The sequence below is a fragment of the Myotis davidii genome, unplaced genomic scaffold (assembly GCF_000327345.1).
Source record: "Myotis davidii unplaced genomic scaffold, ASM32734v1 scaffold411, whole genome shotgun sequence".
Taxonomy (NCBI): domain Eukaryota; kingdom Metazoa; phylum Chordata; class Mammalia; order Chiroptera; family Vespertilionidae; genus Myotis; species Myotis davidii.
The window spans coordinates 625,798-638,217 of NW_006282917.1; the positions used below are offsets into that span (position 1 = coordinate 625,798).

The following is a 12,420-nucleotide window of genomic DNA, read 5'->3' on the forward strand; positions in this document are numbered from 1 at the left end:
AGGGCGTGATGCCGGCCCAGAGCCACCCGGTCAGGGCAGGTCTGAGCGGTGGGAAAGCGCTGCTGGCGGAATTGGAGCGTAGCCACCTGCCTCCTCCAGGGAGGGCCCCGAGATGAGAGAGGTTAAGTATGGCTGAGCAGGAACCAAGGTCTAGGCACTCCCAGTGCCCTCTATGAAGTAGGAGTGAAGGTCATCTGTTGAGAATTGGGGGAGGGGGAAGGGGGAGCAGAGGTCTCGGGAGAGCGGAGAAGGTTTGAAAGTCATACTGGAACTTGAGACTGGGGATTGACATGCAGAGCATAGAATTTGGGGGACCATTTGAGGTCGACGATGATGACTTTATCTTGATGGCAATCTGTGCTGTGGGGTTAGGTGGAAAGTTATTGACTCTTATTCTACCTCCCCCAATCTGTTTCATATTTCTTCTCTCTCTCTCTCTCTCTCTCTCTCTCTGATGTGCAGCTTCCAGAACTTTCCTTCTGAGTTCCCAAGCACACAGGCGTAGTCAGGCTTCTCTTGCAATCTTGCAACAGTTTTTGCCCGTGTGTGTCTCAGGCTCTGGTATAGTGGCCTAGAATGCACTTAGCTTTCCTCCCGGCTCATGTGGAGTCTCCTCCTACCCCCACGGCTGGTGTTTGCAGGACATTTGACCATATCCCATTTACAGCAATTCCCAAGAGCTGCCTGGTCAGCTTCCTCTAGTGCCGACAAGACCTCAGGGCCGGGCTTCCCCTCGCTTCATCCCATCCGTTTTTTGTTTTTTGTTGGTTTTTTTTTTGGAAAATATTTTTATTTCAGAGAGGAAGGGAGTGGAAGAGAGAGATAGAAACATCAATGATCAGAGGGAATCATTGATTGGCTGCCTCCAGAACCCAGGCATGTGCCCTTGACCGGAATCGAACCTGGGACCTTTGGGTCCGCAGTCTGACGCTCAGTCCACTGAGCCAAACCAGCTAGGGCAACCTTAGATCCGCAGTAGCAACAGGAGGAGCTTTGTGAAAAGACACGTGCCCCCCCCCCAATTTGTTTTGTTCTTTCTCTGTAGAGTATACATCCTGAGATGCTCAAATGGGCTGAAATGATCTCAGAATGTGTTCAGTGTCTGGTCAGTTGTTGGCCGAGGGAAGAGTTTGTTCTGCATGAGGCTGACTTTAGGAGTCTAGTCAGAGGCATGGGGATAGGTTTCCCCAAACTGTGTGGGAGTTGGAAGGGTGAAGCTTTCTGCACTGTGCAGTCCAGAGGAGGAAAAGCCGGGCCGGGTGGGAGGAAGTGACTTAAGTTTCCATTCATTATTTTATAGTATAATTCACTATTCCCCTGGGATGACGCTCTGAGGACAAAGTTGAAGATGTTAATGAACATGGATATTGTTGTTGTTAGTAGCAGCTGTCTGAATTTTCTCCCAGTAATCAAGTGGTTTTGTATGTCAGTTTCTGTACTTTCTGGGAAGTCTGTGTTCCTTCCTGGTTTTCAGAGGAAAGGACAGTAAGGCCCAGGGTGACTTGTCACATCTGAACAAAAACATCCTTTCATCTGTTAATCCTGTATTTACAGATGTAAATAACATAATGGTCCCTAACCCTCCTTCAGAGGCCTGAGGGATCCCCTCTCCAGGGCAGATGCTACATTTTATGACTTTAAAGAACTGACAGTCTCCCAGAAACTTTTCACATTTCCCCCATTTTAAAAATATTTTTTATTGATTTCAGAGAGGAAGGGGGAGATAGAAACATCAGTGATGAGAGAGAATCATTGATTGGCTGCCTCCTGCACGCCTCCTACTGGGGATCAAGCCCGCAACCCGGGCATGTGCCCTTGACCAGGAACCCCCAGTTTTCTTAACATCTATTGAGTGCTGATTGGGGTGGGATAAGAAAGAGAATAGAGGAGGGTTTGGTACAAGGCTTCATCTTCTAGGACGTTACTAGTATAAAGGTGACTATGGAGGGGACACTAGTGCTGCTGTTTGGAAGGCCAACCAGGCTTTCCCTGCAGGGACATCTGGGAGCCAGTTTTAGGCTCTTCCATACTTTGGTGACTAATCCCTTCCTCCCATATTTCTGCTGGAATTATTGGGCACTTACCATGTCTCCACCAACATTATTGACCCATCGATGAGTTTCTAAAACCCTGTCAGGCTCTACTTTAGGGAAGAGAAGGGAATGGATCCTTATGTACCATGCATTGAGTTGGGCATTGTACATATGTCATTATTTGGACATGTTATCAGTTTTATAGATGAGGAATCTGAGACTCAGAGAAGTTAAGTAATTTGCCTGAAGGGCTGGTGAGGGTGAAGCAGCTTTGGTGTTCGAACCCAGAGCTCAGAATCTCTCCATTATAACACACCCTTACCTGGCCTCCCTTTGCAGCCCCTGGCAGCACCGTTGGTACTCCAGCCAGGTTTAGATACTAATCTGGGGTGAGAAACACATTTAGCTTTATTACTAATACTAGAGACCCAGTGCACGAAATTCATGCACTGGTAGGGTCCCTAGCAGCTGCTGGCTGCCAGCAAGGTACTCCCTCCCTTCCCGCCCCCCCAGCCCCTCAGACCGCCCCCCCCATCAAACTCCCCGATGAACTCCCAGTTGAGGGGACAATTTGCATACTATGCTTTTATTATATAGGATGTTTCAACTACTGAACAAATCAATAAAATATCCCGGAGCTGCCAACAACAACCTACACAGGATAGCTGGTAACTCTTCAGCCAGCCTCCCCATGGCTGCCCTTCTCATGGGGCATCTGACTATGCCCTCAGCTCATCAGTGAAGAAGGTCTACACATTAATTGACCTGAGTAACTCCTGGATGGTCCAGACCTGACAACCAGGATTTGCCAGGGAGGGAGTCGGTGCAATTTTTTCAGGGCTGGACGGGGACCTCAGCACCCTGAATCAAGTTACCAAGGACCCAGGCCCTTTCCACCTTTTGCATCTTTTTGAATTTCATGCACCAGCTTATCTTCCCACTGTCACAAGATGGTAGCCTCAGCAACAAGCATCACTTCCTCACACAACCACTCAGGGTTTTTAAAATGCAGAAAGGGAGGAAACTGATCAGCAAGTAAGCAGTGGAAGAGTTTTTCCTTATCTGTCTCTCTTTCCTTCAATCTGGTTATGGAAACCTTTCCCAGAATCCCCTGCCCCCAGCCAACTTCCTTTTACGTCTCACTGGCTAGAATTGACTGGTCCAAAAATCGGTGAAAGTGACTAGCATCATCATGTTTGGACACATTATATTCACTGGAGGAGCTCTTGTTTCCAATGTCAATACCTGAGTTCCACCCCTAGAGATATTGATATAATTGGTCCGGCATTGGGATGTTTTTAAAAGTTCCTCAGGTGACTGACTATACTGTAGAGAGAAGCTGAGGACCACTGAGTTAGACCAATCATGATTCATCCCCCAGGCTAGGTTGTTGCCATGGGAACAAGATCAGGATGGGGGCTGTTAATGAGCAGCAAACTGTCTGCCACAGTAATCCTATATAATAAGAGAGAAATATGCAAATTAGGCCAGGACATCATGACCAGCTCAGGAGGCTGCGTCAGGACCAGCTCAGAGCACGCGCCCCCAGCCCCAGTGGACACACACCACACACCAGGGCTGGGGGCGGGCTCCGAGCAGCAGTGGCACGGCTCAGAGCCTGCCCCCAGCCCCGGCGCTGCCTAGCTCTGAGGCCACTCCTGCCGGGCGTTCGCTGGCAGGCACATCACACAGCCTGCCCTGGGAGCCTTCCTGCCCTGGGAGCAAGGCCCCTGGCGGGAGTGCAGTGCCGCCCAGCTCCAAGGCCACTCCCGCCAGGGGCTCGCGGGCAGGAAGGCCATGCCACCTGCCCTGGGAACAAGGCCTCCAGAGGACCCATGGACCCGCCTAGGGGGGCATGCTCCAAGCTGCTGCGGCCAGACTGTGGCTTAGGCCCGCTCCCTGTTGGGAGTGGCCCTAAGCCATCAGTAGGACATCCCTTGAGGGCTCCCAGACTGTGAGAAGGGGCAGGCTGGGCTGAGGGACGCCCACCCAGTGCACAAATTTTGTGCATCAGGCCTCTAGTTTATGTGAAAGAACTTGGAACTGTGAAATTCCAAGCAGATGTAGGGTATTAATATGGAAAGGGGAAAATGTTTTAAATTATTCATGACTACGGTTCCCAGCAGACTGATGTGCTATCCTATCCTTTTCAGCATGGCTTCCTTTTACTTCTACCCTTGGTAGGACCCAGGCTTTCATTCCCATAGGCATTTGAGACACCTTGAAAGGAGATAAGTGCACTGTACCCTAATTCCCAAGAGTCAGAAAGCTTTTTTATCTAAGGAAATCATCCAAACAGAAAAAGCAATGACCAGCCACCCCCAAGTCCCTAACAACATTATGAAAGTCATTCCATTTTAATCAGGTTATTATGCTCCAAATGACGCATGTATAAATATTACTGCAAGGAGAATCTCGTGCTTCAACACAGACTGTCGATGAAAAGGCATTTGTTAAACATTGTTCCTACACAGATTTCTCATTCAAGAAAATTAGTTTAAGTTTCCAATTGTAAGGCATTGTGGGTGCTGTGTTCATGCTAGAGGGATGGAAGTTAGGAAGGATAGTGCATGTGTGTGTACGTGTGTGTGTGTGTGTGTGTGTGTGTGTGTGTGTATCCATAAGTAGGTACCTGAGTGGCAGGGCTACAATAAGGTGTAAACAATTTTTATTTTATTTTTAAATATATATTTTTATTTCAGAGAGGAAAGGAGAGGGAAAGATAGATAGAAACATCAATGATGAAAGAGAACCATTGATCAGTTGCCTTCTGCATGCCCCACACTCGTGATCGAGCCCACAACTCGGGCATGTGCCCTGACTGAGAATCGAATGTGACCTCCTGGTTCATAGGTTGATGCTCAGCCACTGAGCCATGCCAGTCGGGCTTCTTTACACGTTTTCTCTATGCTCCCGAGAGCTGTCCTTGTAGTCTGGGGGAGGGCAAATGTGTGAATTTGCAGTTGCTGAGGGCAGGACTCAGAGAGTTTTCAGAGAGGTGTTGTTTTTTGGTCTGGGCAGAGATTTTCTTCTCATGTATACAAATGTAATATAAATAGTTGGCAATGATGCTTTGGAAAAAAACATGCTTATAAGCAGCTGGCTTAAAATCCCTCAGTACACCTTTTCTCAGGCTCAGCATGAGCAACACAGAAAAGAATGAAACTAAAAGCTAAACTGGCCTTGCTTTTTTGTGTCTGATGTTCTAGTCGCACAAGATGACTAATAAATGAACCTCCCTCTCTGTGAGGGCTTCTGATTCCCTCTACCTCTTGCTTCATAATGGAACTGAAGGAACTTGCTCTACTGAAAGAAACATTTCTGCTTAGATGCAGTATAGAGGAAGAACGGTAGAGACTGAGAAACAACCTTGGCCCAAGTTCAAGAACACAGGGAAGTGAACTGTTAGGGAGCTGAATAGGAAGTAGCTTCAGTTGGAGAAAAGTTGCAGCGCTCAGTGATATGTTCGTGAGAATTGGAGCCCTTCAGTTTTGCTCCCTGCCCCCCATGGCCCTCAGGCACCAAGCCAGCAGCCCGGTTTGACATTTCTGCAGCTGGTCTTGCTCACATTAAAGACCATTATGCTGGATCCTGGGAAGAAATTGGAACATCATTTGATAGTGAATATATATAGGGTGTCCCAAAAAATGTATGTACAGTGTTTAGCTGATAGCTCAATTGATGTTTCTTTCTTTTCAAATTTGACCCATTAGAATGAGTAATTATTGAAAGTGTGTATTCATTTTTGGGACACCCTGAATATATATATCATCATCCAAGGATATAATTTGAGAGAGAGAGAGAGAGAGAGAGAGAGAGAGAGAGAGAGAGAGAGAGAAACATCGACCAGCTGCCTCCCATACATACCCTAACCAGGGATGGAACCTGCAACCTAGGCATGTGCTCTGACCTGGAGTTGAACCCACAACCTTTTGGTGCATGAGATAACACTCCAACCAACTGAGCCACCCGGCAAGGAATGACAGTGAATACAAGTATTTAAAATCAGAAGATTAGGAGGATGTGAAAAACAACCACCAGATCTGACTTGCATCCTGACCATGTTTGTTTGGAGTAAGCAGATTCTCCTCCTGTGAAGTCACATGCCCAAAACAATCACCAAGGGAGACAGGTTTTTACTCCTGGCATGGAAGCCCTTTCTGTTAACACCCCTGTCACAGGCCCCAGTAGGCAGCCCCAGGGGCACAGGGAGAATTGTGAGGCCCCAGGGCAGTCTTTGGGCTATGCCATCAAGAAGCCTCACCTCTGGGCAAAACCCAGATGCCCAGAGGGATGGTTTGGAGAGATTAATTAATATTGTGTGATTAAGATCATTTGGGCCTGGCCAGGTGGCTCAGTGGTTGAGCGTCAATCTATGAACCAGGAGGTCACAGTTTGATTCCCAATCAGGGCACATGCCTGGGTTGGGGGCTCGATCCCCAGTAGGGGGCGTGCAGGAGGCAGCCAATCAATGATTCTCTCTCATCATTGATGTTCCTATCTCTCTCTCCCTCTCCCTTCCTCTCTCTGAAATAAAATAAAAACATATTTTTAAAAAAGGTCATTTGGACGTGGTAACCAGCAGCTTGGAAGCAGAGAAAGCAGCCTAACTGAAGGTCTGACACAGAACATTACAGAGACATTCATAAGGTATGGGAGCCAGTAGGGGTGTGAAACTGAAGAGAGTTATGAGCAACCCCCAGAGTGACCTGGGAGGCTAACTAAAGCAGTCCTTACATACACACAGATAAGGGGAACATTAAGGAAAAATGTCCCAGAACTTAGAAGTCACTTTCCCCATGACTAAGACCAGACATTACCAAAAAGGATCCATTCCTGCCTTGGAAAGATTATGGGAACAGTAAGCCAGAAATACTAAGATGAAGATAATGTTTTAAAAATAGGACTTCCTTTCAAACAGCGTGGAGTTTGGCATATGTTAAATAGACAGATTTTGGAAGCAATAAAAGCAGATGCTATCTCTTGCTCTAATAAAGAACATCACAAACACAGATGTAATAAAGGAAAACAAGACATTTTTCATGTTCTACAAACAACAAAAAGTTACATGTTGTTGCCTAAGGATAGCAAAGGGGGCTATTTTGCAAAAAAAAAAAAAAAGAGAGAGAGGGTTGGCTGAAAATAAACACGCCACGCCCCCAAAGAACAACAAAACTCTTAGCATGATTGAATGCTTTTTAAATTAATTTTATTTTTATTTCTCAACAGTCAAAAGGGAAGAGAAATGATTTTCACCCCAGGAAAAATCCATGTCCTGCTCCTAAGTATGGCCATCTCTGGCAATTCTACAGGCCCCAGGGGAGGACTGGTTTAGATGCTCTAGTGTCCTGTGCCAACATAAACCTCCTCTCAGCCATGGGGCCACTTTATCCCCACCAGCTTGTGGACAGGGCTAGGAAAGGGAGGAACAGACATAGCGCCTCGCTCTGCAGGGAGAGCTACCGGAAGTGACGGGCTGGACTTCGGCTGACACACAGACTCTGTATACTGACCAGCCATCCTAACCTGTGAGTCCTAAAACTGATGAGGGCAGCCCCAGTGCCCAGTACCACTTCAGCCACGCCATTGGCTGATGGCTCCAGTGGAGGCCAAAGGGTCGCCTGAGTGGCAGCTGCAAGCTCTGGTCACTTCCTAGCCCCATGCCCTTAGCTAACCCCTGCCATCTCCACTTGCTGGATGACAAACATCTGTAGGTGAGTGGTCAAATATATGTTTTCAATGCTGACTCAGTTCCTTTATTTGACTTGGGAATGACCTTACTCACAAAAGCAATTATGTCTGCCAATTAAAATTGTATCTCGGAGCAGTTCAAGGAAAGGAAAAAACAGAAGTCAACTAGGCAAACTCAGCTGTTTTCAAATTTTATTAATACTGGTTAGGAGCACATTCATTTCTTTCTCAAGTGAACTCAAGAGCTTGGGAAATTTTTAGTTGGGGTTGGGGTATGATAAAATTGGAAACATTATTGTTTAATTCTATCGGGGGACTATAATGGCCATTTAATCATTGCACTGGCTGACCCTGGGGCTTGACTAATGACTCACATGGATTGAGGTTTTACTCTGATTTCCGGAGCAGAAAAGTGGGTCTTTTCCTCCCACCATGGACAGAGAGAAGGGTAGAAGGGCAGCTTAGCTCTTTACATGGGTTGCTCAGGTCCAGGCAAATGACCTCTCCCCTAAGTTCTCCCTGAAGTCCCCAGACAAGAGTGTGTGTGTGTGTGTGTGTGTGTGTGTGTGTGTGTGTGTGTGTTTTACTCCATCCCTGCCTGTTTTCATCAGAAGCAAGAGTTGTTTCAAGTATTAAATACAACTGAAACTAATATTGACTAGCCCAAGTACGACAGCACCCCCTGCCACTTAACTTTTCAGATTGAAAGTCTGAAAGTGATTTATCACATTTATACTGTTTATAGTGCATTTCTAGGCTATTTCATGGCGGGGAAGGGGAGGGTTGCAGTTAGATTAGCAAACTGTTTCCTATTACAGTTTGCTTTAGATTCATAATGGATGGATGCTTGCACTTTGATATTTCTGGTATTTCAAGTATTATTTTGCCATCATGCCTAAGCAGCTCCCTTTAAAAAAGTCATTAACTTAATGGTTCTATTGTTGTAAACATTGTCAGTCATTTCCGGTTTCCTTGGCACTGCATTTCACTGATTGGAGGTGCAAACAGGAAGGTTAAGAAAGCTTAACAGATAAGCTTAGATGGTAACATCATCTACAGAGGGTGGCTCCAGGGTCAGATGCTGGGAGAAGACCCTACAAGGACACTTTGCCATTGAAAAGGAGGCTAACAAAGTCCTCAGGCCATTTGTTCTGGAGTGGGTCCAGGAGGAAGGCTGTTACAATGGGCTGGAAAGTAATTCACCAGTGATAACGGGACCTGCTGAATACCTGGAAATCTCAGACCCCTCAGCCCAAGTGCCAAGTCGCAACACCAACTTTTAGCATCTGTGAAGTCTCTTTTGGTAGTAAACCCAGGATGCTGCACCTGGCACAAGCGAATAGGCAGGGGCAGATGAGTACTTTCAGATACAAAAACAAGAGCAACTTGAAGAAGGGTGGGCAAAAATCTACAAGTGTGGTTCAAGCAATGAAGTAAGGTGTCCAAGCAAGTTCCCAGATCTACTTGGGAGGCCCAGGGCTCAGTACCTACTTGAAAGAGGACAGGAAGGCCACTGAGAGAGGCAGAGCTACAAGTTCATGTGGTTGAATCTTCTGTTCTCACACTTTAAAGCAAGCAGGAAGTTGATTCTTCTTCCTCCCCCATCCCAGCTGAAAAAGTATGATCAAAATGCTGAGTGTGTCTTCCTGAGTTATTCTGTTGTAGCCTGGGAAGCTCAGCACAACCAACTGCATGCAATCACAGTCCAGGCTCCTTCACCCAGAAAGAAGTTTCGCTTTGATGGCCGTGAGGCTATTAGGAGGTCACCCAGCTGCATTTTGGGTCCAGCTGGTCATTTAAATACTCAGGGGGAACTGTAGCAAAGGCTATAAAATATACACAACTCATTCGAGTATGACTTTGAATCTTTAAGTAAACAATCCTTTTTTTTAAGGGAATTTGTAAATTTAGTATTAAGGAATGACTTCATATTTCAATGCCACATATTAAAAAACCCTTTTATGCACGATTCACAAGACAATGATATAAAGAAATCATATATCACTGCTTGGGGTACTCCATTAAACAGTGAGATGTGGTTGTTACAAGGTAGTTTTATTTACTTGCAGCAAATAAAGGAGAGACAGGAGATTCATATCCAAAGCCCTGCCTTGCTAAGGGAAGCTTAGCCATTAATTATATGCACTATTTGGTCAATTATCTATATATATAAAAGCCTAAGCGACTGTTACAATGTAACAACCAGAACAACCAGTCAACCAGTCGCTGTTTTGCTCACTGACCATCAGGGGGCAAACACTCAACACAGGAGCTGACCCTTGGTGGTCAGTGTGCTCCCACAGGGGGAGCACTGGTCAGCCAGAAGCTGGGTTCATGGCTGGCAAGTGCAGCTGCAGCGGAGGGAACCTCTCCTGCCTCCACAGCAGCACTACCAAGCAGTGGCAGCAGGCACAGTGGGCCAGGATAAGTGTGAGCGGCACAGTGCCCGGCACCAGTTTAGGCTCCTCCCTGGCCGCCGGTCACTTGGCGCACTGCTACATCCCCCAAAGGGTCCCAGATTGCGAGTGACTGTGTCATAGCTTATAAACTGCTACATCCCACACACAGTTAAACAAGGAAGGTGGCTTCTGCAGTATTTGAAAAAGAGATCTGTGGCTGCTTAATGCTGATTCATCAGAAGAACCTCCAAACTGTCCACATCCTGTTTATTCTACATGGGGGTGAACATGCACTCCTGTATATTGGGAACAGTCTCTTAGATTTAAAAATAAAAACCTGGCAAGGCTACTCGGATTGCAAGAGGGATGTCTGACTGCTGGTTTCAGGCCTAAACTGGCCGTCGGACATCCCACGAGGGGTTCCAGATTGCGAGAGGGATGTCTGACTGCCGGACATCCCTCGAGGGGTCCTGGATTGTGAGAGTGCAGGCCGGGCTGAGCGACGGCCCCCCGCCACTGTGCACAAATTTCATGTACTGGGCCTCTAGTAAACTCTGGCTTGTACATTTTGTCGTCAGTCCTATTCTGACACTTAGTAACTGTGTGACAAAGCCAATTACTTAACTTCTCTCTGCTTCAGTTTTTCCACCCATAAGATGGGGAAAATGGTACTACTGCCTCAGAAGGATCATGTTATGTACTACTTTATATAATCGGGGCAAAAAAATATATACCTGCCCATACAACAGCAAGATGCCTTTCACCTATATGAAAAGTATGGTCACTGGCCAGATTGTGAGAGGGATGTCCGGTTGCCAGTTTAGACCCAACGTCACCCGAGGGGTCCCGGATTGCTAGAGGATACTGAGGAGTCCTGGACTGCGAGAGGGATGTCTGACTGCCGGACATCCCTCGAGGGGTCCTGGATTGTGAGAGTGCAGGCCGGGCTGAGCGACGGCCCCCCGCCACTGTGCACAAATTTCATGTACTGGGCCTCTAGTATGTTGATATCCTCTTTGCAGTTGGCTACTTTCATTCCGTTGAGTTCCTTGTTAGCTAATCCTGTTTACTGCTGCATCTGAAAAATACTGGGCCATACTTTAACATTTAGCAAGAAATAACCTTTAGAACAGCCCAGACCTTGAGATCCTTGTCCTATCTAACAAAATCTCTATAAATCTGGAAATTAATTGTACTAAGATAATTTTGGAATTATTTATTTTTTATTATCATACAACATAGGTCTTTAAATACTTTTGACTTACGAATGACTGGAAAGGTTTATATTTGTTTGAGGTGATTCAGGCAGTAACAAACATTATCATTCTCCCCAAATTCTGGGTAAGTGGAAATAGTTTTAACCAAGAAGTTTAGTAGCTTAACATTTAATTCTTCACTGTCAAACATCTAGTAGTTGAAAGACAGGGCAAGTCTAGCTACTTGGTCACTGTAGCTGGCTGATAAACTGAGTGATTGGTTCTTAAATATGCATCCAAAGTTGAATATTTCATAGCTCCAACTGAAGAGGGCCCCCACAGTATTAAGAAGAGTGGGATCTGGAGTGAATTTAATTTTTAATCCTATGTCTAAAACACTGGGGGCTTAAAAATTTTGAGAAATGTCACACACTAAGAATTAATGGAAATAGGAACCAAGATGGTGGCATAGGTAAATGCCTGTACTCGCCACCTCCCAAAACCACATCAAAATTACAACTAAAATACAGAACCCAGCTCAAGTGACTGGGGAGGCTGGGCCACTGGGCCCTATAGAACACCTCCTACACAAGGCTACTCTATCAACTCAAGGAGACATAGCAGCTCTACCCAATACATAACAAACAAACACAGGGAAGCAGCCAAAATGCAGAGACAAAGAAACATTTCACAAATGAAAGAAATGGAAGAAAGCAAACTACTGGATATAGAGTTCAAAACCACAGTTATAGGGTTACTCAAGATCTTCTAGAAACCTCTAAGGAACTTAGTGAGACTTTCAAGGATCTTAGTGAGAATGCCAAACACATAGAAAAAGACCAGTCAGAAATTAAGCATACATTGACTGAAATAAAAAATAATATACAGGTATTCAACAGTAGAGGATTCTGAGAATCAAATCAATGATTTGAAATATGAGGAAGCAAAAAACAACCAGAAGAGCAAAAAAGAAATCATCTAAACTATGAAGATCATGTAAGGAGCCTCTGGGACAACTGCAAGCATACCAACATCTGAATTATGGAGGTGTCAGAAGAAAAGAGAGAGCAAGATATTGAAAACCTATTTGATTAATTCATT

General features: G+C 45.7%; 1 long non-coding RNA gene across 2 annotated transcripts in view; it reads left to right on the forward strand.

Moving 5' to 3' along the window:
• The first annotated feature begins 6,606 nt into the window (after positions 1-6,606).
• Positions 6,607-12,420, forward strand: part of LOC107182608 — an 8,492-nt gene continuing 2,678 nt past the window's right edge. The window contains exons 1-2 of one of the 2 annotated variants that reach the window (XR_001513335.1): positions 6,613-6,683; positions 7,263-7,747. This is a non-coding gene — a long non-coding RNA (uncharacterized LOC107182608). Of the gene's footprint in view, positions 6,684-7,262; positions 7,748-12,420 lie in introns of both variants that reach the window. The other variant, XR_001513337.1, reaches the window with a different exon arrangement.